The 26,127-nt window shown below is 50.2% G+C and overlaps 1 protein-coding gene across 8 annotated transcripts in view; it reads right to left on the minus strand.

Moving 5' to 3' along the window:
* The window catches only part of ZNF536 (zinc finger protein 536), a 426,032-nt gene that overhangs the window by 208,524 nt on the left and 191,381 nt on the right, over positions 1–26,127 (minus strand). The gene's annotated exons all lie outside the window — the stretch shown is intronic.

Raw genomic sequence — 26,127 nt, forward strand, 5'->3', positions numbered from 1 at the left:
ATCTTGGGCAACTACAATGATGTCATCTTAAAATTCCCAATTCACTGGGTGGGGTAGGCCGAGCAGGACAGGGTCACGGAGATGGGGCAGTGGTTAGACAAGCACAGAGCTGGAGTAAGACATACATGGATTCGAATCCAGGCTCCAGCCCTTCCTGCACTACACTGGAGGAGTTACTTAACATCACGGAACCTCAGATCCCCACTAATCCCTAGACAATAAAATCAGTCCCTATATCATAAAGTTGCTTAAAGAAGCTTAAATCCATTTAACAAGTTAGCATACTGCTTGACATTTGTGAAAAACTCAATAAATGTTTGTAATTCATGCTTAACCAACATGTATTCTAAATTTTAGGATGCCAGGGTTCAAAACACTTGGAGTAAAGAGAGGTAGAATTCCAGGGCATGAGAGTCTAGGCAAGCAGACAGCTCAGTAAAAGATAAGTAAACATGTCCCGCTGTCTGTGTAACCAGAAAGGTCTCAGTGAGGGAGAAGAGGGCAGCGTCCAGAGAAGCCAGTGTGATCGCCAAAGACAGGAGATTTGAAAAGAACATAGTGGCTGTCCAACTTATACACACATATATATGTGCATGCACACATATGCATACACATACTTGTACATTCACACACATGCACATACATGTAACTGTACACATAATACATATTTACATATATACATATATATTTGTCGAGGGAATCAAGTAATTGATGATTTGGATAAAATATGAGAAGAGGAAGGACCATGCTACCAGGGAATCTTAGACATAAGTGGCTGGTATTTGCACTGACCTTCTCTTTGGCAAAGGCTAAGGGAGTCAAAACATTATTAAGGACAGCCAAAAAAATCCCTTTTAAAAAGCTCAATTCAGAGCAAGAAACAGACGGAGGAAGGAACTGTAGATCTGCTGCGAGGGGCAAAGACACCAAGTCAAGCAATCGATGGAGAAGATGGGATTGTTTATCTGTCTGCTCAGCAACAAGAAGATCCCGAGGATGGAAGGGGGACCATCTGACCAAAGGGAGCCCGAGACAGATTAAAAAAAAGGATCTTCAGAGAGACCGTGTGTGCTCGGCCAGAATTCCCATCTCCGGGCCCTGTGAATTCCACATTTTGGTACTGAATGAGCTTGTAAAGAGAGCGCTGAACGCTTTGGTGGTGATATTTGAGGAACTGTGGAGAACGGGAAGCTAAACCTTTCAGGTCATGCACAATTGATCCCAAGCACGATTTTAGCCTAGATGTAACTTTTTAAAAGCAGTTGGGGAAAACCGAGAAGAGGGAACAGCAATCCCAGGAGCCCAGTGTGGGTGCCCCGAGACTGGCTGTGTCAGCCCAGCCTACAGGCTAGCAGGACAGAGAGCCGCATGAGACGCAGGGCGTATGCATTTCAGCAGGTCATTTTGATTTCCGTGGGGATAAAAGGGAGAAATGTGAGACTGAGCAAGACAAGAACGTGGATAAGTGGCTGGATAACCAGCCATGCCGAAGGGTGCAGAATGATGTACTGAAGTCACCACGAAAGGCCCCAGGCAATGTGTGAGGGCACATGTCCCCAGCCCTGCACTGTGGACCGTCCAGTGACTTGGACAGAAACCCAGGAGGTGTGAGTAGCACAGGTGCAGGTGGACGGCGCTGGGCAAGCAGGGTGCTGGGCAGGAGGCACCCTGAATGAAGGACTCTCTGAAAGCACCCTGACCACTTAGCCAAGGGGCTAAACTGAGTGATGCCATTAAACAGTTGCTGGTCTTTTCCACATCCGGTCTGTAGTAGAGACAGCTGTCAACTAACCATCCGTGTCTCCTTCCACACACGGAGTGGTTGCCAGAAGTGAATCCCCAGTCAGGGACATGTCCCAGGCTCGTCTGCATCCAGCTGGGGTCATGTGACCAAGTTGTAGCCAATGGGATTTGCACAAAGTGAAGTACCCCACCTCCAGGTCTACCCATAACCCCCTGCCTGTCATCCTCACTCCCCCCTTCCTGACAGCTGATTCCAATGCCCTTCGTGACCCCGGAAACCACATACTGGAAATACTGAGAGTCCATCACTCCCTAAATGAAAGCTCCTGGTGTCCCACACTGGTTGGATTTTCTGTTAGAAAAAAACATAAATCGTTGTGTCCTGACACTGTAACTTTAGGATATATCTCTAACAGCAGCCAGTGCTATCCTAACTCATAACAGGGTCCAAAACCCCAGAGCAGCAATATAGGACTGTGGAGAGGACAGGGTTTCATCCTGGCCCCTAAGAAGGACTTCAGGGATCAGCCAATGAAAAGCCACTCAGGGGAAGCAGAGAATCAGTGCCCAAGACAGGCAAATACAGCCTCAGAAGCAGGGGAACAAAAAGAGGAGGGGCCTCTCCAAGCAGGCCACACCAACAAGCCACATGCACTAACCACACAGGGTCAGAAGGGAGAGGAATAAGGCAGTAAGGCAGGGCTCAAGGCGAAAGGACATTTGTCCTCTGGCCCTGGGAGAGCCAGATCTGACCTCTAGGGCTCCAGGGAAGCCCAGGACCAGATTTAAGGAGCAGATTTCAGGGCAATAAAAAAGAGAGTAAGAAAGAGAACTTTTACTGAGTGTCTGCCCTGTGCTGTACTATCTGCTTTATAGAAGGAGGACGAGGACCGTTTCCTTGGCACAATAGTCATGGGAGGTGGGCGTGTTCCTCCCCAGGGTACACATGGGGAGACGGAGAGTCCAGCTGCTGCTGTGTGCACAGCGGGGGCTGCACCAGGACCCCCGCATCTGAAGCACTTCTAAGTTGGAGCTCCCCAGACGCTGCCTGGGTCCCAGCAGAGGCAGGGAGGAACCCACCCAGGGGTGTGCAAGCAGGTGGGGAACCTTGGCTGCTCAAATGAGAGTGGGCAGGGTTAGACCACAAGACCCTCCCAACCTGGAACCCTCTGCCCGGGAGCACACAGGAAGTTTAGATTAAATCAGCCAAAATGAATTCATAGCATATATTTCTTAATTTCTGATTCTCAGGATCAAACATGAAACTTTCTCCTAGGGAAAAAAAAAAAAAAATCACCAAAGGACTATCCACAAACCAGCTCTTTGGGACGTGATCAGTCAGCACCCTGACCCGCACGCACTGACCTCCATCTTCAGCCCTTCTGAGGGTGCCGAGGTCTGCAAAGTAGGTGCAAAGAAGTCAGCACCGAGAAGTTGCACAGTGCTTTTCTTAAAAAAAAATAAAGAATAGCTATTTTTATTCAGTGCTAGAGGAAGTACACAGATTTTTATTTCTACAGAGTAAGAGAACTCTATCCCCTGACCTCAGTCTCTTATAACAACAGAGGATCCCCGAAACAAAGGGAAAGAACATTTTTTAAAAATTCTAGACGTTGATAACTACCATGAATCTCCACTTCACTTAAGTCCTTTCATTCATCAGCTAAACTTGAGAGTTTGCAGCTATTGTGCCCGGCCCTGCATCCTCAGCAAAGCACAGTAAGGAGAGCTCAGTTTCCGGCGGGGAGAGACCTGGCCATGGGCAATGAGAGCCCTCTGCCCCAGCATACCAAACAAATTACCAGGTTGTCTAGGAAGTAGCAGGAACCAACCGCTGCTGGAAAAGCCCACTTTCTTCAAGTCATAAAAGAGAAAAGTCCTACTAAAGGGAGATTCATTTGAAAGGAAGCCAAAGGATCTTTTTTTCATACCTGGGTGATTGCTGTTTTATAAAATGCATGTTATGTTCTATCACTTTGCAGAGAGTCACTCAACACACTTGTTCTATCAATACTTATTATAGTATCACAAACTTCATGAAGGATACTATTCTTCTACTATTCTCTTAATGGCTCCTTCAACCCCCAGAGAGGAGGGAAGAATGTCCCTCCTCTTGTGTCATGAACTGCTCTAGGCACTGGACTACCCAAGCAGACAGGACAGACACCATCCCTGCCCTCATGAAGCTCACATTCTAGTGGAGAGACAGATAACATGCTAGTAAAACATAAATAAGACAATTCCAAATTCCAACTAGTTACACATACAGGAGTGATGGAATGGTTAGGAACCAATGAAGTGTGGGGCACAATGGAGGTGAACTTTGACCTTGGATGGGTGGTTGTGGAAAAGTAGAGAAGGATGGAATTTTATGCAGAGAGAACAGAAGTGCAAAGGCCCTGGGGTAGGCCCATACTGGAGTGTTTTGAAGAGCAATAAGCAGACCAGCATAGCTGGAGTATAGTGAGTGAGAGCAGAGCCGCAGGATCTGAGGCCCAAGAGGCAGGCACGGCAGACGAAGAAGTTGGCAGGATGGTTGGAAACCACCAGAGGCTTTTAGACATTCTTCCCTCCTCTCTGGGGGTTGAAGGAGCCATTAAGAAAATAGAGGCCCAAGTGGTCCATTCCCCATTCCCACTTGGTCTCCCGTATCCAACCACAAGGGGTAGGGAGCCATAGTGGGATTCAGTACTCCTACTTCTTTTTAGATTTAAAGTCAGACCAATTGAATAATCTCGAAAAGGTACTTTATTCTGTGTTAGGCAATATTCCTTCAAGAACAATCAATGTTGAACAGTTTGACATTTATTGCTACCCATCAGAGGCCAATTCTCTTTGAATTGTATGCAGTATGTGTCCACAACTTAGTGACATTTTCCCACTTAGTAAATCCATGTGCACCATTACAGACAAATTAAATTACCTAAAATTGTTTAACTATTAAAAAAAAAAAAAAACTCCTAAATGGAGGAATAGGAATTCCTAAATTCCTCTCTTCTCATTTCAAGAACCCATTCAGGGTCCCACTTGGAACAGGGGAGGAGGTAGACCAGTCGCCTCAGCAGGAAGGGGGCAGGGGGATGCCCCGAGCCCATCTCTGCAGACCCCTGGGAGGATGAGCCTGAGACGCCCAGGAGCCACACTCTTCTCTAACACACGGAAAAGACCACAAGCTCAGTAAGCACCTATAATGACCCAGGAAGATTCTGTCCCTGTCCTCAGAGGGCTCAAAATTCAGAATAAGACCACCAACCGAGCTTCACTATGAAGTGATATGTTCCCAGGAAAATTTCAGACGAGGAAGCAGAGAGTTTTAAGCCTCTGGAAGAGTGGGCACAGCTCCAGCATCTTAGGATGTGGGCAGGATTTACACGTGGAAAGATGGGGAAAGAAAGCATTCCAGGAGAGGGACCCCATCAAAAGCACAGCAGAGTGCTGGGGCTGGGGATCCAGGTGGGGTTTGGATTGGCCAAGGTTAGGGGATAAACTGAGAAGGGGCTGGGTAGCCTGGTGGGCTGCAGCAAGCCCACCTCTCCAGAGCTACCCTGGCAGCTGTGGGACGCACACGGGATTCCCACTGTGTCACTGACCAAGACAACAAGTGGAAGGAAAGGAAAGGGGAATAACCTAAATGTCCACCAGTTGGGGAATGGCAATAAAAATAAACAATACCGTGGCATATGCATTCCACAGTCATGCTACAGTGACATGAAAAGGAGTAAGCCAGAGCTCAGTCATAACACAAGGAGACCTTTAAGCCCTATCGTTGAAAGAAAAAGGCAAGCTGCAGGATCTCAGGATGGTATCATTTCTGGTGAGGAAAAGAAAGGAAGAGAGGGAGGGAGGGAGGAAAGGAAAGGAGGGGGTGATGGGGAGAGCAGGGGTGGAGAAGAGGATAAATGGCAGGAGGCTGAGACCATTTGGGGGACAATAGGGAGAACCCTGAAAGGGAGAGGTGACAGGGGACACAGACTGTATATAATGTAGTATAATTTAATCACTTGGTTTGAAAAACTCAGCCACTGTCCACTGTCTGAATATTTTGATAATGATGACTAATGATGACTCTAGAAGAGCGATTAATAAAAAATGATCTGCTCCTGTACTCCCTCTGATTGTAAATATCAACCTTAATTAATAGTAATCAATGTTAGCAGTAAGAGAAAATCCAAACTGCTTTAATGCACCACTTCAGGGGCTTCGTGTAATATCCTCTCCTGGCAATACATCGGCGCTTTGAAGGACTGACTGATGGAGGGGGAGGAAGGGGCAAAGAGAAGTTCACCCAGGACCGGGCCAAGCCACTGCCCGGGACCCAGGAGCTCTAGAAACGTCTGCTGGGGTGTGTGGGCAGGGGGAAGGGTGGATACCAGAGGGAGGGAGGACTGTGAGGACGGAACCCCGCATACTGCTCCCGGCATAGCCACACGGCAAACCTCCTTAGCTATTTCACACACACACAGGCCACGACTCCCAGTGCCTGCAGGGTAAAGTCATCGTCTGGCATCCAAGGCCCTCCACAATTGGGCCCTATTTCCCTTTCCAGAGTCACTTCCTTTTGGTCCCCACCACTCTCCCAGCCAGAGGGGGTGGTGGTCCTCGACACACCCTGCTGCTCACACACTTCACTGTGTTCCCTGCTGTGCCTTCTTTCCCACATGCCTCCTCTCCGCTCTAAGAATTGATGGACTATGCAGAAGTCCCACTTCCTCCATCCATCTTTTAACACATATTTAATGAGCATCTTCTATGTGCCAGATACATGATCTAATACCTGATTCTAACAACCTTACAAACTAGAAATGAGCGTTTCCCATTTTACAGATGGGACACTTGAGGTTCAGAGGTTCCGTGCTCGTGGTCACGTGAGCTGGTACTTGGTGGAACTGAGATTTGGACCCCAGTCTGTCTGACTCCATGGATCCCTTTCCTAAGCAGAGACAGACGGTAACAGAAACCTAGGCATCATCAAGGAAGTATGGGCACCAGCGGCCACGGGTTAATTTTCTGGGGCGGGAAGCACTGCCGACAGGGGTGGATAGAAAGGCTCCTCAGAGAAAGTGGCACCTGAACCAAGGCTCAAAACAGACTTCCTAGCCGGACAATGACTTCGGGACACGTCGTAGGCACTTGACAGATAGGAGTGCAGGAAGAGCATCTACAAAGGCAAGGCCCTGGGACCACACGGCCATTCCAGAAACTGCAAACAGCCCCACATCACTGCCACACTCTCCTCCGAGGCAAGGGTGAAGAGTCTGACAGGCAAAGAGGAGCAGAAAGATCTATTTGTGATGATTTCATGCTGGTCTAGTAGAAAGTTAAGGGCATAGACTAGAATTGTCCATTTGATCATCCTGATAGAAAAAAGGATGAATTTCTTCAAGTCACCGGTGCCTGGAGGTGCATTTATCCATCACTACGCCGCGATTCAGTTCTCACACGGAGACTCCTCCATCACGTGTAAACCAGCCATCTATTAATTTTTGCAACAAGTACTCAACTTCATTACTCACTTTCGAGATTGCACACCATGTTTACATAATCTTTCTCCGGCTACAGGAGTCGTGCAGCAATATCCCCGGGCAGCTGTCGCGATGAGATACCGGGTGTAGTTAGAGATGGCAACATTACAAGCCTGCACAGCAATGTGATTACACAGATCCGACTCGCCACCACTCTCTTCTGCAGGTACTCCTGGAATGCAATGTCAAAATTTGCATGCAAGATGCTGACCAATAATGTACTTTTTAACTTACCACAGCAAATAAAACTCCATGCCATATGGCTGGTTAGAAATGCTCTTTCCTTCTCTAAACAGCTGGGTGAGTAACAGCAAGGAGAAGCCGGTTGGCAGCTGTACACTCATCACTGCACTGATGCTGCAGCAAGGGGTCTGCGCTTGCACAGGTATGCACCTGAGACGCGAAATGCTCGCCTCTCCAAGTGAGAGAGCAGCCAGGAGAGGCGCAGCCGTCACCAGGTGCACCCCTCCAACGGGGATCCCCAGTTTGCCCAGCAGAGACAGGATCATTTTGCATTTTGTAAATAAAATATTCTAAGGTCTATCTAGGGAGAAAGTGCTGCTCTGGGCACTGAGAAAAAGGAGAAAATTGAAAAAAATAAAATAAAAGCAGCACAGTTAAAAAATATTATGGAGCTGCTCTGTTTGCTGCTAACTACTGTCTCATGCATACCCCTGACCACCCTCTCTCTGTCCAGACAGAGCTTGCAGGGGGCTCAGGTGGACTTTTTCAGGTTCTGCCGCAGGTGGCTCAGTAGAAACCCTGCAGACACCTGTAATGTGCTGACATGCTCTGTCCACCCGGTGATACCCACACCACCCAGGGTGCTTCTGACCCTCTCCAGCCATCCTCCCCCTTCAACTGCTCGGGGATAAGTGACCACCCGTGCAAGGCTCCTCTCCGTGTGCCCACAGTCCTACAAACAGGGCTGGCTTCATGGGACCAGTGCAGTCACACATGGCTTTGCACCTAGAAGGACTCTGACTTGATTTAATGTTCTGTAATCATCATCTTGAAATTCTTAGTAATTCTAAACAATGGGCTCCACCTTTTCATTTTGCACTGAGCCCTGCAGATTATGTAGCTGGTCCTGCCTACTTTAAAAGGGGCGTGGCTTTACAGTGGCCAAAGCTGCCAGACAAGATCTCAGCCAGGTGACCAAGGTCAACATCAACAGTGATAAGTCAGGTGGACAGCATGCGCCCTTGATATACTGTTATAAGAAGGTCACTTTACCCCTGGGGTCTTCCAAGAGCCCCAAACTCCAGTCTAACCCTGAGGGAAACATCAGACAAACCCAAGTTGAAGGACAGTCTATAAAATACCTGATCAGTACTCCTCAAAACCGTCACAGCCACAAAAAACAAGGAAAATTTGAGAAACTATCACAGCCAAAAAAAGGAGCCTAAGGGGACATGAAAACTCGTGCCAACAGCGGGGGAAGTTGTGGGGGACATGAAGTGTGTGGGAACACTGTATTTTCCACTCAATTTTGCTATGAACCTAAAACTGCTCCAAAAAACAAAGTTTATTAAAAAACCTAAATGTAACATGGAATCTTGGGTGGGATCTGGGCACAAAATAAAAACATTAGGTAAAAACTAAGGAAATCTGAATAAAGTATGGACTTCAGCTAATGATAATGGATCGATATTGGTTCATTCCTTGGGACAAAATGGACCCTAATAACGTTGACAATGGGGGAAGCCAGTGTGGAGTACGGGGAACCCTACCCTCCGGGTTATCCTTGCAACTATTCTATAAATTTAACACTATTCTAAAATAAAAAGTTTACTACCCACCCCCCGCCCCCAAAAAAGAGAGTGCAGTTGAAGTATTTCCAATGGGCCAGCAGGAGGGAGGCTGGCAGACAGGCAGAAGACAGCACCTCTCCCCCTCGGACCCCCTCATCCACTGCTCACTCAAGATAAGGCCATGGGGCCAGCTCGACACAGCAGCACTTTACAAATGACCTTAACTAGTATAATACTTCTTAAAAATTACATTTCTCCCCCTGGGGACCACTGGGCGCTGTTGAATTCTCTGGCTGCTTTCCCATCAGCTAAATACTGTGTGTCTAGCAGTCAAGAACACGTGGGGAAGATGTGAGGCAGTTCTGAGAAAAGCAGAACTTGCTCAATCCCATTTGTAACCTGCACTGAGATTCCAAAGCAGCCACTGTCTGTCTCTGGCATCCTTGTTCAGCCCCGAGGCGCCCTCTCCTACCCCCACGTGGGGGCCGTGGGAACTGTGAGCTGGGCTGGGCACCCCTGGAGAAGCAGGGTGCCAGGTGTGGGATGGGTACCCCTGTCCCTGGCTGCTTTTCATTCCCCTTTGAGACCTGCCTCCATCCACCAAGGGCTGTGGTTACCCAGCAAGCGGAGGAGGGTCTAGGTGGATTGGCTTGTCATGTTCCCGTGAGGACACTTCACCTGGGAACCTCTGGGCAGGCTCACAGCATGCTAGAGTTTGCTGTCATTTTCTTTTCTATTATGTTTCTGTTTAGAGAACTGGCTTGATTGATAACACTGCTTTGGGGGCAGGGGGATCAGTGAGGAAGTACTACAGAATGGATATTTTGTCCCCCTAAAATTCATATATTGAAATCCTAACCCCTAATGTGACAGTCTTGGGAGGCGCTTAGGTCGTGAGGATGGAGCCTCATGAATGGATGAGGTCCCCTGGTAGAGAGACTCCAGCGAGCTCCTCACCTTCCACCATGGGAAGTGGGTCCACATCCAACACTGAATCTGTCGGCACCTGACCTTGGACTTCCAGCCTCCAGAACTGTGAGAGAGAAATTTCTGTTGTGTATGTACCAGTCTATGGAAAGCTGTGACGGCAGCCTGAGCAGACTGGGACAGAAGGTAACACCCGCTGCAGAAGCGGGTCCACAGCAGCGCACCCACAGCCCTGAGTCACGGGTATCTGGGCCTCCCAGGCACCAGCGGAGGGACAAAACCCCAGGAAGCCTGGAAAGACCTCACCTTTATGGGGCAGGTGTAAGGACACTCACCTGGCCTCTCAACGTCCTCAGCTGAGAGCTGAATGAGTGAAATTCTGCCTGAATCCCCTTGAACCTTCACCCCAAGCCAAGGCGTCCTCGCCTCCTCCCCTGTAGATCTCAGCATTAGGCATCTGTCCTGCCAGGGTGCAGGTCAGCACCGGGGCCAGGACCCCCAGGGCCCTGCTCTACTCCTCGCCTGTCCACAGCGTCCTTCCTCTCTCCAGCACCCCAGCTTCCCTTCCAAGACCATCTTCTCCATCCCACATCTTGCTGTTCTCTTCCCACTCCCACTCCCTCCAGCAAGAAGGCCAAGAAGCTGGCAGCCCTCACAGACCCTATTGGGTCCACACCACACAAGTCGACTCTGAGACAAGCCGTGTCCTGCCGTCTGTGCTCCTGGCTCAGTGTGGACACCTCACCCCAGCTTAGGACTTGCTGAGCGGGGAAGGGGATGCGTGCCCTGCAGCACCCTGCACAGGCCAGGTGGCACACGGTACACGGGGTCCCTAGCAGCAGCTCCGAGGCTCCCGCTGAGCTGGCCGAGTCTGCCTGCAGCCGGCTCGCTGAGCTGAGGTCCTTCCCCAGCATGGGTCCTGCCGCTTCCCTCAGACCGGGAGTCAGTCACTGCACTTCCCCACCCCAGCCTGGATCCCCAAGTCCTCATCTTTGCCCTGAAGTCAGCATCAACCCAGGCTGTGTTAAGCGGGTAAGATAGGGATTCTACTCCAAAGAGGCACAGGACGAGCTTCAAGGAGAATGTTGAACTTCCAATAAAAAGTACTGGAACAAAGGGGAAAGCTGCGGGGGAGGGGGTTAGTGGTGGTGGGATGAATTGGGAGATTGGGATTGACATATGTACACTAATATGTATAAAACAGATAACTAATAAGAACCTGCTGTATAAAAAAATTAAATTAAATTAAAGGAAAACAAAACATACTGGACAACACTGGCTGTCTTCTAGAATTTCGGCTTCCAGCAAAACCATGCAGCATTCCTGGTTGGGGGCAGTTAAGCCTTTGCCACAGAGCTGCTGCCATGTGTGTCCACTCCTCTTCCAGCATCAGCTCCAGGGACCACAGCTCCCCCTCCACCCGCCCTGCCCGACGGCAGACACTGGGCTCGTCCCTGTGGAAGGATGTGTGGCCCCTCAGGGCACACGGCAGCCCTCCCAGAGGGCCAAGGTCTGACCCATGCCGAATTCCAAAATGCTCAGACCCCAACATGTGCTCTGCTGAGGAAAGCGGCCCCTGGCTTCTGGGGAGCCAGTAGCTCGGGATACTGTGAATTAACTCAACGAATCCAAAGTCACAACCCCTTCCCTCAGGCAGGGGACAGCGGAGGCCAGACCACACCCTGCCTTCATTCACTTATGCGAAAGTATTTCTTGAAATGTAGGCAGTGTCCAGCGACAGATAAGTGGATAAACAAAATGTGGTCCATCCATACAATGGAATATTATTCAGCCTTAAAAAGGGAGGAAATCCTGCACCTGCTACAGCACAGATGAACCTGGAGGACATCACGCTAAGGGACTAAGCCAGTCACAGGAGGACACACACCATATGATTCCACTTACATGAGGTACCCAGAGTATCATATGCATAGAGACAGAGAGTAGAAAGGCTGCTGCCAGGCTGGGGGCAGGGAATGGGGGCCACTGATGAACAGGTACAGAGCTTCAGTTCTGCCAAATGAAAAGAGTTCTGTGGATGGATGGTGGTGACGGTTACACACAATGTGAATGCACTTAATGCCACTGAACCACACACTTAAAAATGGTTAAGATGGTGCATTTTGTGTTATGTGCCTTTTACCGCCGTGTCTTTTAAAAAATGTTTACCGAGCCTCCACCGTGTGGCGGACACTATTGTGGGCAGTGCTGTGCGCACGAGTCACGGGTAGATCAGCACACAGAGAACACGACGCTTCCCAAAGGCCTTGAAGATGACAATACAGGATAATGCTTCCAGCGAGGGGCTGGGAAGTGATCGTTCATAGTCGGGGCTCACGGAAAGGCCACTGGAGGGGAGAGGTCTGCATGATGGGATGGAACCAGCCTGTGAGAGTCTGTGTCCAGAGCTCACCCCAGAAACGACAAACACAGAGGCCACCAAGGGGGTGGTCAGAGAGGAGGGAGGGGGTGTACAATTCCAGGCCTTGATACCACAGATTTTATTCCCCACACAATGGAAAGTCACCGCAGTGTTCTGAGCAGGGAAGGGATGCAGCTTGATTGTTCAAAGGGCCGCTCCACCCCTGGGCCGCCGTCCCTGCTCACCCGGCCGCCCTGACAGTCCCTCCTTTCCCAGGCAGCTCCGTCCCCACAGTGCTTGCCCTTCAGGGATTCAGGTATGTTCCCTCCAATGCCCTGAGGAGCACAGCCATCGACGGTGGCTGTCGAGCCTCCACGGGCCCTGCTCTCCCTGGGAAGGAGCTCACCCCGAGGCATCTGCCCTCTACCTCGTGGGCACCTGCTCCTCCACAACTCCTGGCTTCCTCCACCAGAGTCTCCAGGACCTTCGCATCGTTCTTCACGGGGCTCGTACCTCAGAGGTGGAAGCATTTCTTCCGCCACTAACCAAAAAAGGTCATTTGACCCCAAAGCACTGGCTTCACAGATTTCCAGCAGAAGCCGGGCAGAGCTGACACATGGTCTCTGCTCCACGTGATTTCCAGGAAAAGTTTCACCAAATCCATAGCTGCCCTGACCCATACATGCTGTTCTCGGACACTTTTTCTTTCTGACTTTATAAAACAGCTGGTAGATTATTTTAAGTTTCAGGAAACGGAAGAGTCCCCTGCCAAATGGATCCTAAGCTCCACAAGGGCCCAGTGTCCTTCTGGTCCCCAGCCTTTGACCAGACTGACACCCCTCAATGCCTGCTGCTTGTCTGGGGCACCATTCTGAAGACCCCCACCTGTGGTGGGCTCAGTAAGGCTCACCTCCAACTCCCAGGCCTGCACCCTAGATCATCCACGATGGCCATAGAACATGGCTAACTAAACCCCGAAGTGGCTGCAAGATCACTTTTCAAGCTGCTGGTAACACAGCTGAAGCCTTTAAACAGTCTGCAGAGGGAGGATGCAGTGCCCTCGGCAACAGCTCTACCCCACTGCCCTGGCCCCCAGCAGGCTCACAGTCCGTGAGGCTGTCACTGTGTCCATGAGCTCCAAGGAGTTGGGGGAAGGAGAGACGCTGCTTTGAGGCTCGTGGACGATGGTCATCCAGGGAGGAGGAGTTGCACTTGGAGCCCAGGTTGCCACTGTCCCGGAGAGGGTGTCCCCAGGTGCTGATGGCAGACTGAGCCCATCCCCGAGAGGACTTGCCCCCAGAGGGGCACTCACCCGCCCTGGGCCCGTCTCTGACCCCCAGGCTCCCTCATGCCCTTGGGTCCTCCCGCTCCTGGCAGAGGGACGCCTGCCGGCTCACAGGGACTCACTGCAGGTCTGTGGTGCAGGCTCTGCACTGAGATTTCAGGTTCTTTGGCACCTCGAGGGGGAGTGGTGGGCAGGCCCGAGGCCTGGCTGGCTCCTGGGCAAGCGCCCTTTGTCCCAGGAGAGCACATTTCATTCTATTCCGTACAAGTCAACCAGCATCCCCCGAACACCTGCTGCATCCCGTGCCCAGCGCCAGGGACCACGATGGGAACACACCTGAGGACAGCACAGCCCCTGCCCTCTCGGAGCTCTCAGGCCCACTCCACACACATGCTGGCTGAACCCAGAACAGAGGTTCCCTGGATGGGGACCCCAACCCTCAAGCCCCAGCTTCTTCCTGGAGGAGCACGAGGCCTCAGAGGGCTTGGCTGTGAGATGCTGGAAGGCAGCCCCCGCTGCATGTGCCAACTCATAACCCAGGAGCCAGAGCTTCCGCCCGAGGCTGAGGCGGCAACAGGCAGGGGAGACTCCATTAGCAATGCTCTAAGGGGCAGGGCTGGGCTCAGGACCAGCTTCTCTTCCCGCAGGGAAGGCTAAAAGGTCACGATGCTTCAAGGAGGTCAGCCTCCCTACGTAACAGGAGGCCATCGTGCCACCCACCACACACATCCTTAGCCACACAACACACACCTCAACACCCATACCAACACAGGCAGACACACACAGATACACACATCCCAGCACACGCATCTTCACTAACACATGCATCAATGCACCAACACACACGACCACACACCACACACCTGACACCTGTATCAACACACACCCCGCACACCGTTACATACATCTCAACACACACACCCCTACTAGCATGTGTCAACACACAAATATGCACTCCCCCAAACCACACAGCCACAGCAACATATCTGCAAACCCCGATCCCACACCCTAACCACACCGCAATGCCCACACACACGTACCGAGCTTTGTATCCCAACTCACCCTCACCCGTACACACCAATACACGTACCCGGTGCGTGCATGTCCACTCCCATCCCAGTACAACCACGGCCCAACACACATCCACCCCCCACACACACAGCACCACACGGTAATACATCCACCCTCGGCAACTGCATCCAAAAAATTAAAGCGCCTTACAGATACTCACACAGCAACACCAGTCCAAGACAGCGCGACCACTCGCACACCAAGTCATATCCCAACACAGACAACAAACGTTCAGACACACACTAGCCTCCCGACATACACACACACAGTCACAACTGCGTGTCGAATGCTCTATTCCCAGAAGCTAGGGTCAGTTTGAACCTGCTAAACCCCCTACACCCACGACAGCAGACTCAGCCCCCGAGCGGATCCCGGGTCCTTCCCTGGGACCACCCTAGGTGGGTCCAGGGCACAGTGACGGCCCAGAGCATTCTGCTCGGCGCGGCCAGTGTGAAGTGGCCGCTTGGTTCAGTTCTTAGTGCCACCAGGAGCGACAACAAAGAACCCGGCAGCCCCTCCTCTGGAAGGCTTCCCAGATGATGACTCTGCCTCCTAATTTACACCTCGGAGGCCGGTGCTGACCGGGAAGGAGGAGCAGGGGAGCCTCTTCCCTTTCTCTTCATCTGCCCGTGGGGGCTTCCCCGCTCCTCTCTGGAAAGAGTCGGTGGCTGGGGAGGGCTGCGAGCTGGCGCCAGCCCTGTGCCTCCGCCTCCTGTCCTGTCCTCTGGCCCACCACCCACACCCAGGCCACCTTCCAACACTGGCCTGTGCAGGAGAGCACGGAGACAGAAACAGGACTGGCAGAGCGTGGTAGAGCTGGGAGGGAAGGGGAACTGAGACTCGGGCAAGCTGCACAGGAAGAGAGCTGGGTCCTCTGTCACCAGGCCCTGCTCCTGGGGCCCCATCCTCTCTGTCACCCTGGGGACACGGCCGCCAGACACTTGTGACTTGCTACACATGTGACCTTGAGTAGAGGTTAGGGGATCCCTGAAACCGCAGCTTTGGGGAGTCACTTTAAGCCTAAGTGTGCAGCTTGGGCCGGGTCCCAGTCGATCCTCAGCAGAGCTGAGCAAGCGCTGGGCCACCCCCTTCCTTGCTTCTCTTCTGGAAAAGATGCGAGGACAACCTCCCCCGAGACACACAGAGAGGGAAGGAGTACTTGTCTGAGCTTCCCAGAGCCTGTCCTAACAGGGCTGATCTTGGCCAGCGTGGAGCGGGACATGGGGCTGGCGAGCAGGGCTTCTGCTTTTGGCTGCATTCACCCCATCCCCAGCACGACCCAACAGTGGAACTAAAAGGCAAGAGGTCAGACAGACGTGGCTAGAATCTCAGCTCCACCACTTCCTAGCTTTGGAACTCAATACAGTTTACGCGGCTGTTGACAGCCTCTCCTCCGGCGGGCTGCAGGCTCTAGGACACGGAAGCACGGAGAGGGTAAGGAGCCCTTGCTGGGTCTCACAGCTCCTGAGGGCCAGCACTGGAGCCCTCCACCATGACCCCGACGCTCTCCACTTCCTGCAGCCCTGCCAAGTCAGCCCCCAGGAGGGGAAGAGCAAGCCTTGAGCAGCACTGAGGGAGGGGCCCTGGCAGTGCCCCTCCGGGGGCAGGACCCTGTCTCCAGGGCATGCAGGCCCCAGACAGGGAGAGCCGGTGGGAAGGTGCCCGGTGGGAAAGGAGCTAAAAGAGGGTCTTCCCAGCCCCACCGGGCACACCGGGCCCCTCAGAGATAACACGACCTCACTGCCTGCTCGAGGCTCAAACACAGATCGACAAGAAACCCCCAAATCCTTAGCATCTACAAACCCTAGTTCTCTGCTCAGTGGATGAGACCCTTGAAAGTTACCCTCAGGCCGTGGAAACATTTGGGAAGGGAGAGGAGAGGAGGGGAAAAGCAAGATGAAAGGGGTCTAAGAGTCTTCTAGACTTCCCCACCCCCACTCCCCAGGCCCCGGGGAGGGGAGTGAGCTGCCCAAATAGCCCAGCAGGGTGGGTAAAGCCTGACTGTGTGTGAAGGTCAAGTTCTGGCTGAAGTATGTGCTCTGCCCGGAGCTGTTTCTTAAACATTAGAAAATGCACTTGTCTCTGGGTTAATAGCCAGGCTTATGATTATGACGTTTTCATTCACAGAAAATAAAGGGCAATTGAGGTCTGATATGTACCAGAAGAAATTGTTTCCACTCGTTCTCATAGTGGGTCTGTATTTAGTTCATGACCCACCATCCAAAAAGAACACTGGCACTGTCTGCAGTGCCCACCATCCTCTACTGACGCTGGACATTTTGACATATGAGGTGGGTACAGCCCGCCCCCACCCCCGACCCCCGATGACTCACCTGATCCTCTGTGGGACAGGTATGGACAGTTCTGAAGTCAGGTTAGTTTGGGTAAAATGCAGAGAGCCTCTTTCCCAGTGTACGTCTGACAAGCTCTCACAGGCTCTACCTGCAGGGTCCCAACAGGAGTCCACACTCCACCTGACACCTGACTCGTGCCCTCCCCCTGCCCATGAACCACTGGCGACAATGACAGGGTGGTCAGGGCAGGTGAGCTGGAGCCGGGGGCCTGCCCCTCACTCCCTGGTGTGGAGCTCCACCCTGCCTCTTCCTGCTGCCCGCCTCAGGGCTGGCCCCTGGTGTGGGGTGACCAGCTGCCAGGACATACATGCCACAAAGCTGCAAGCCCCGACAAGCTCCCATCTGGCCCCCTTCTTGGCCTGAGGGGTCGTCCTCAAAAGCACCAGTTGGACTCTCCCCAGGGCCTCTTCTGCAGCAAGAAAGTGAGTTCAACTCCAGTTCACAGCCAGGGAGAGAGAGGACAGACAGCCGCAGTGGCTGAGCTGGGGGTGCTTCCCCCAGAAGTCACCGAATTGGCCAGATTCTACAATGGGAAAGAGTTACCTGCCACAGGAGCTACTGAGGTGACTGAGGAGGTTCCGTCACCCTTTCAGGTCCCTTGGGAACAAATGTGGACGCCAAGGCAAGTGCGTCTCCTCCAGCCCTGGGGCGGCCCTCCCGTGCATCTACCCCTCTTGTGAAGGACTTGTCCCGGCTCCCAGGCTCTGGGCCTCTGGGCACTGCGACCTATCCCTATCATCCTTGAATCTCCAGCATCTAGCACATTGCTCGGTGTTCAGAACCTACTTAATAAGCATTTTGTCCTTGAATGAAAAAATGAATTAATGAATGAACAAATGAATGAATTTATGAATGAACAAATGAGTCACAGAGTTGCTTGGTGACAGGGAACTACCTTGAGGGAGACAGATTTCAATATAACCTTACGAGGAACTTTCTCAGTAAAATCTCCAGCACTGGAAGAAATGGCCTCAAGACACAGCACCCTCCTGGGTAATACACATCTGCAGCTTCAGTGTTGCCAGCCTGTGACCTGAGATTCCATGTCGAGGAGTACCACTTAGGGAAATAATTGTACAGATGATCAGAAAGATTGAGGTGCAGAAATGAAAAAATGGAAACAAGTTTTCTACTATGCTCAGCAGATCACTAGAGGCAGATTTTTCCCTTTGCTTCTCCATATTTCTAATATTTCCTCAAGGAACATACTACGTGTATGAAGCTTTTATAAAAGGACAGCTATTACTAAAGAACAGGAGTGTGCAAAGGATAGCCCATGGGACAAATCTTTCTGTCACCTGTTTTTGTAAATAAAGTTTTATTGGAAACCATCAAGCCCTTTCATTTATGGCAGAATCGAGTAGTTACAAAAGAGCCAACATGTCCTGCAACACCTAAATTATTTATTATCTGGTCCTTTACAGAAAAAGTTTGTTGATCCTTGTGTTGAATATTCAACGGAAAAAAATATGTGACATATATTTAAGTAAAAACTATATCATATAGAAGACTGTGCATGCAGTATGGTCCTTTTTTGTGAAATACATCTTCAAGTGCACTAAAAGGACTGGGAAGGAATGGACTAAAATGTCTGCAGTGGTTATCTCTGAGTGGTAAGGGCACATATATTTAAAAATTATTTTTATTTGTACTTATGTGTATTTTCTCAATGTCCAAGATGAACAAGAATTAATGTAGGAGAAAAATAACAATAATGTCATTAAACAACAAAAATAGCAACAAAGAAGTCAGTAAATGTCTCTCTAGGAGGAGACCAAGTGGCAAGGGTTTGAAGGTCACTCATACAGGACATTTCAGAGGTGGTCAGGCCCCAGCTGCCAAGGCTCCCCCCACACAGGGATTATTTTATGTCACACAGCAACTTTGCTGAAGGATCACTACAATTTTTCAAGGCAAATTACTTAAAAAAAAAAAACCCTAAAACACCTATTTTAGCAACAAATTTAACAGAATATATTTAGCAATAAAGAGAAACATGTATCTGTCTCGATCTTCAAGGAAACAACCACTGCACACATTTTACATTGAACTAAACATAAGCAAGTTGGAAATTTTCCAAAATACCTCTCAAGATGATTGAAGACAACCGAGGGTGTCCAGAAACCACGATGACAGCCACTGAGTTAAGAGTTTCGGGACATTACAGTAATGAAGAGACGAGAGCGCCACGGAGGGGACCTGTTTCGTCGTACATCAAAAGGCTTTGGAACTGAGGTCAAACCAGAGGAAAGAAACTGGTGTCCGCCTAAGTCCCAGCCCAGCAAGGCACCTCCCAGGGGAGAGAACGGATCCTCTGTGGCATCCTCTGCACCCAAGGCCCAGAGTAAAACATCACAGTCTCCCCAAGGTGTGCCCTGCTTCCAGAAAAAGCTGAAACAGGACCCCACCCTTTGAAAGCAAGTGACGAGGCATAGAAAGCCAAGCCCACCCACTACTCACTTCCTCCTGCCAGCACCTGGCTGGGCACCCCCAAGAGGAGGGCCGGACCAGCCAAGGAGTCAGCTTGTGCTGTGTCTCCCACGTCTCTCAGACACATGCCACATGTCACACAAAACCCCAAGGCTCACAGCAACAAAGAGGTGGGTCCCCCAAGAAGCCAGGCCCTGGACAACTTTCCCTTGGTGGGAAAAGAAAACAGGCCCGGGCACGTGAATTCCACCCACCGCTGCCCCTGCGCACAGCACAGCTCCCTTAGTGCCTTGGCCCACCCATCAGGTAGCCGTAGGGAGTGTTCAGGCATGCACTGTTTTGGAGTTCCGCAGCCTTTTTTGAAGATGTGGATCAGGGAGAGGATGGTGGCAAATCTCTGTGCTTAGCTCGGCCCTGTTTGTCACCAGCCAAGCCACCCAGTTCTCCCTCCTGCCTCCCAGCACATATTAGAGGCACAATATTCACTTCTTACATTATGTTAACAAGCCCCATTATGACAGGGTTGTCTCGGTAACTAACCAGGACAGTCTTGGCTGGCTCCACACCTTTGCACCCACAGCATACCAGGACTTAGGTGAAAACAGTAAGTAAAATGCAATACAAAATAAATAAATGGAAATACAGCCCCAGGAAATTGAGTGCTCTCCTGACAAAGAAAAGCTACACCAGATCTGGCTCAGAATTAAGCGGAGAAGCCCAGCAGAGAGAAAAGCCACGCCCACACCGAGGAGGACCTGCTTTAGCTACACAGCTCCCAGGGGACCCCCGAGCCCTGCTCAGGTGCCTTGCCGCTCAGGTTCTGCCCAAGAAAAAAGGCCCAAAACTTTGCCCAAGACCTGCTCCCCTGAGCTCTTTAGGGAGGGCCCACGGCTTCCTGAGAAGGGCTTTCCAGATGGCGCCTGGCGGCAGCAGTGCCAAACTCCACAGCTTAAGTAAATGTTGCCGTCGCCCCGTCCTGCCAGGAAAAGGCATGGGGGACCCAAGGCTCCTCTCAGCTGCTGTGACGCTTGCTTCCTGGAGAGAACAGAGAGTCCCCCCCACCACCTGCCTCACACCCTGCTGGGGAGCCCCCTTTCCTCAGCCATTTGCGAGCCTCACTGCACCCCCTCGCTCCTCCTCAGCACGCCAGCCCGGTCCACACAGGCGGGGGAGGCGCTGTCACATGCCAACAGAGGAGAGGGAGGTGAGGAACCCAGAAGGGCAGCAAGCAGGCCCAAGGGTCACAGATGGCAAAGGTTCCAGCCCAATCACCACGGATTTGGGACGTTTGCACAAATCCAGTCTCCTGATCTCTGCAGGTGTTTCTCCACCCCTACCATCAACGCTCCAAAACAGCTCGACAGTTATGGGAGTTAGGGCTCACTCCTCTTCCAACCTCACAGGCTCAGAACGCTGCAAAGTGCTTCCAACACGGATCTGTCCCAGGTCTCCCTCTGCTCTCCATCTCAACATCCCCAAGTATCCCAGCGGTCTCCCCCTAGAATCCAGGGGAATCTTGAAAGCCAGGAAAATAGGAGGCTTGTTGAAGCTTGTCCCTGTTTCCACCCCTGAGACATCAGGGCCACCTACTAGAACCTCCTTAAGCAAGGAAGACTTTCCCGCTTTACCCTCTCAGGAGTGTGCTTCTTATAAGGGGGCACAGAGCTCCATGTCAACGAAGGGATTCGAAGGCACAAGCAGCCTGATGGAGAAGGGGTCTGGTGAACCCAAGCTGCCCTGCAAACAGAGGCTGTCCCTGCTCTGCAGCAGCGGCCGCTGGCGGTACTGACACATTGGGCCTACGTTGCCAGGTACCTGATGGCATAGCAAGAGAGTGGGTGGATAAAAGGTAGCTCATGACACCTGCTTTTGACCAACAAGCAGAGGCCACACTGTGGCCATTTGCAAAGCAAACTGCTAATTCCAGCCCCAACACACCCGAGGTGGTGGCCAGGACCTGAGCCCGAACCTCCCATTCCAGTTAACGGCAATCACGCAGCTAATGCTTCATGTCCATTTTGAAAGTTGACTTTAATTCTTTGCCTCATTGTAACCTGTCCTTAGCTAATCCGTGTTTTTCTTATTACCATTAAATTTAGATTTAAATGAACGTTTGTTCCTTGTGTTAACATGAGTACAGAAGGAGCACACCGTGGGCACCTCGGGCTCCCTGAGCTCTCCGGGCAGGAGCGCAGCAGCCGTAGGAGCACAGGAGGGACATGAAAGGCAGGGCTCCAGTGACCCTGAGGCAGGAATCAATCCCTGGGACAGAAGACGGTGTCCTGGTAATCTGGGAATCCCCAGGAACGTAGAGGAAAGAGGCTTCGCTTCTGGGATCTCGTGTCACACATCTTTTATATCACACTCCCAATCTGAGGACTTTCAGAGCCAGAACGATTTCTCTCTTTCTGAAATGCTAAGTGACAGCACCATCGGGCAGCCCCGTGGAAGTGGGATTTACAGCTCCGCGCAGAGGGGTGAGAGAGACAGCCAAGGCCCCAGAGTGGCACTGAGTGTTCCCAGGCACAAGACAATCAAAGGGCACGGAGTGATGGGAAGTTTATAAAAAGGAGCTGCTGTCAGGCGTCCGACCCCCACACAGGAGGACGGTGAGGTGAATCAGCATCTGAGGGCTACTGTTCCCCAGCTCCAGCACCATGCCCGGTGGGCGGACCGCCCCCAGATCCAGCGGAAAGGTGGGAGACCAGAGGGAACCCACCTGGACCCCTGACCTCTGCCCCACTGGACACGCCCCAGGAGCCAGCCCGAATCTGGCCAGCCTATTAGCCCAGGCGGGGCCAGCTCCCGGGAGGCAGGGCCCGCTAGCATCTGCCCAGGCAGGGCTTCGGCACACACAGCCGAGCCTCCGTAAATCTCCACAAACACGGCGGCCGCCTGCACACACTTCCACATCGGGACGGAAAGGCTGCATATGGCGCTCAGTTTTAACAGCTGAGCTTTAAAAAAGTGCAGCTTTTCATCTCACTGAACCAGCTCCCAAATTAAAGGGTGGGGGAGGGAGAGAGAGGGGGAAGGAAAAAGGGGAAGCCAGAGTGGGCAGGGGGAACCTTCCATGCTAAATTTGATTTACAAGGAATTTCAGACTAGTATCTGCTCAAAAGGTCCCCCTGGAAAATGAAATAATGTTCCCTGTTTGTCATCCCCAAGTTTACTAATTTCAAGTTTTTAATTTCATCTTTTAAAAAATAATTTTTCTTTCTTCTGTTTTTAATAAAAATGAAGGAGTCTATCAATGAGGAAATCACTCACATGCCTTAGATTGGGTTAACGATTTTTAAGCAAATTTTAAATGGGATTATTGTTTTCCAAAGTTCTGCTCAGCAAAGAGATTAGTGACCACAATGCCCAGGGGGCGTCCCCTGGTCCTTTTAATTCCCTGCCTGGAGGTGGAAGGTGCTGGGAGAGGAACGGGAGGGAGAAGCCTGATAGGGCAGTTTTCCTGGAATTGCCTGGAAACTTTTACTTTCTGTTTCCTCTGCTGATAATGACTGTCTTCGGCTCTGCAGCCAGCTCCCCTCTCCCCCTCCCAGCCCCCTGTTGCTGCATGCCATCCCCAAGCTCCAGTATAAAGTTTGGCTTTTGCAGCAGGAAGCAGCTGGGCCAAGCAACCAGCGAATGATAATGACCTCAGAAATCTGCTGTTCGCTCGGCAACAATAGGGTGCTCAGTCTACTGGAAAATTGTGTTCATCAGCTAACTCTGCTCAGTTACTAATTGACATTGCCAAATATTTTAAGAACAATTGGAATGCACAAGCAAAAAAAAAAAAAAAAAAAAAAAAAAAAAAAAAAAAAAAAAAAAAAATCTTAATCCTCAGACTTAAATTTTTTCTTTTTCTTTTTCTTTTTTTCCCTTCTTTTGGGTGCCCGGATTTGTTTGTGTGGAGCAGGCAGTGGTTATCATGAATGGGGGCAGGGAGGAGGAGCCACATGAGAAAAAGAGGTGGAAAAGAAAGAAACTCTATCATATCACTATACACCCGATGTAAATGCAAGGGAGCCCTGGATAAAGGCCTTTGATGCTGTGGTCAATGGGCCAGCACAGGATGGAGACCCAGCATTTCAGGAATGCAGCTCAGGCAACAAAAGAAGACCCCGCAAGGCTTCCAGCCCAGCTGATCAAATAATCCTTGTCCATCTCAAAATATTATACCAGAAGTAGCAGGGGTTAACAATATTTTCATCTTCGCATCTCTTCCTGGCTTTCCGTTGATCATGTAACTTAGCCGACTTTAACGAACAGAGGGTCAACACATTCAATTACCCCTTTCCCACCATCAACACTTCAATTAGCCCCTCTCCAAAATTATGGGGAATGCAGAAGGTAACTGCCCTGTTGGATATAATGAACAGTATCGTTTCTTAGTACATTAAGTTTTAATTATTCTGACCATGATTTCCAAAGCAAAATCTAAAGAAACAGAACTTTGGTCGTCTTCTGACTCAGGGTATAAAGCTCGAATTGGAGCACAGTCTTAGACGAGGTTTTAGGGAAAGATGCAGAGATTAATGCCATCGGAGCATTTGCACGCGAGCCAGAAATGAGGGAGCATCAAAACAGCTGCCCCACTTTCTAAATGTCATAAAAGAGTAAAATTTATAAGCTGCTGCTTTCCAAATAGTTTCCCTTTGCATTGTACACGGAGGAAGAAATGACATCTACTATGGTGTGAAATTATTGGTAAGTCAGATCAACAGCAACAACAAATATAAAACAAAGGGGAAAGATGGGGAAGTGATCTGTATGACTGGTCTTGTCCATTTTCTGTTAGAAAATATGACCTCTCAATTTGTCAAAGGTCCTAGTTTTCACAGTTGATCTTAAGCTTGGTTCTCAGCAGTTTGGAGAGCCAAAGAACAAACACATTTTCTGGTTCACTGGAATCATTTTCACATGTTCACTGATTCAAACATTCTTTTGCTCACATAACAAACAGCTGCATCCCACATTAGCCTAGCCAGTGACAGTCGCCCATCTCGGCAATAACTGTTTGATTGCAAACTTGACCCCTTCTTCGTCTCGGTCTGAGCAAGACATTTTTAAACAGCCACTCCGTTCCAATCCTCCTTTGCAAAGAATTACATCTGATAACAAAGGACGTCTCTGCCACTCATTGTAAGCCTTCTTCTGGAGATCTGTTCTAAGAGGCTCTCTGTAAAAAGGTTTTTTATGATGAATTCAGAACTACTATCATGTTAAGAGCAGCGATTTATAAAGAAGAATTCATTGGTTAAGATCTGAAAAAATAGTTTCTCAGGCCCTACTGACCCAGTTTTCAACAAAAAAAGAATCAAGTGATGCAAATTAAGTTTTGAGACATTGTTATGCAGTCTGAGAAATTTGTAAAACCGTGTTTTTGCAGTTATTTCTTAATAGAAGCCTTAATAAGTACTTCTTTCTTTACTTAAGGGCTTAAAGTTGTTTTTTTTTTCTCCCCTTCACCTTGCAGGTTTCTCTCTAACAGGTAATAATAAAATACCTATTGTGTCAAGATTTTTATTTAAATGCTTATTTTAATCACACTTTATACAAGTCAGACTTGTTGAAATAAGAGGGAAGACTAACCCGATTTGGTTAAGGGTCCTAATCCCAGGAAAACCTGAATGGCCCAGGCGTTCGGCTGATTTGGGCTGCATATTGGTATGCCATCAATTTTCCTACTTAGTCAGAAAATTATGGAAGTGTCTAATTTGAATGTGAAGAAAACAAAGAAGTCAACCAGAAACGAAAGAATCAGTATTCACAATTGTACGATACTTCAATGAGGGAAATAAAAGTGAGAAGATAACCACAACTCAAGTAGAATTCTCCTTTGAGTCCCAAGCCCGGTTGGTTCTTTTAGGTAAAATGGGCTTTTTTCAACAGAGTATTTAGAGATATGGAAACAACAGAGATAGGAATAGCATGAGGCTATCACTTGGCCAGAAGGTGAGAAAAACACGGTAAACACGTCATTAATAGAGCCGAACATTTGGTGTCGGAATATTCTGCTGAGACCTTTTCATTTCAGCAGGGCTGGGAGAGGGAGGAAAATCTGTCAGTGTTAACTCCACGTCACTCCAAAAACTTAGGAAAGCCAGTATGCGCTCTGCTTTCTGCCCCAGAAAGGTCCCAAATCCCAAAAACCGTGAGATGACACTCTGCAGGGAGAGGGGACCTCCTCACAGGAGGCCAGAAGTAATCCCTCCTGACAGTAGGACACCTGGCACTTTGCTGCCTTCGTGCACAAAGATCCGTCTCAGAATCCCCGCCGTCAGGCGGTGACGCTGGAAAACCCTTCCCTTGCAAGTTTTGGGCGGTGGTCGCTCCAGGCAGTGTGGCCTAGCCCTCCGTGGTGCTGGAGTTCCTCATTAAACTCTTTCAGAGTGTCTCACTGAAGTGAACTGCAAACAAGGCTAGGACTCCAGGTGGAGACGGTGTGTTTCATGGGTGTTTAAGCAGCGGCATTAAGTGCTATCGGAATCTTTGGAATGTGCAGTGGAGATTTATGTGTCTTAACAATTCTTTACTGGTTTGTAATAAGCCACCAGACTCACACTTTATTTTAATACTAATTTTGTCCTAGAAGAAGGGTATACTGAAGCATGACAATAACAACACAACTAAGCTGGCATCTACTTAATAAGTGTAGTGGTGAATTGCCTCTAATACTGAAATA

Source organism: Balaenoptera physalus (assembly GCF_965194825.1).
Source record: "Balaenoptera physalus genome assembly, chromosome: 19".
NCBI classification, from domain to species: domain Eukaryota; kingdom Metazoa; phylum Chordata; class Mammalia; order Artiodactyla; family Balaenopteridae; genus Balaenoptera; species Balaenoptera physalus.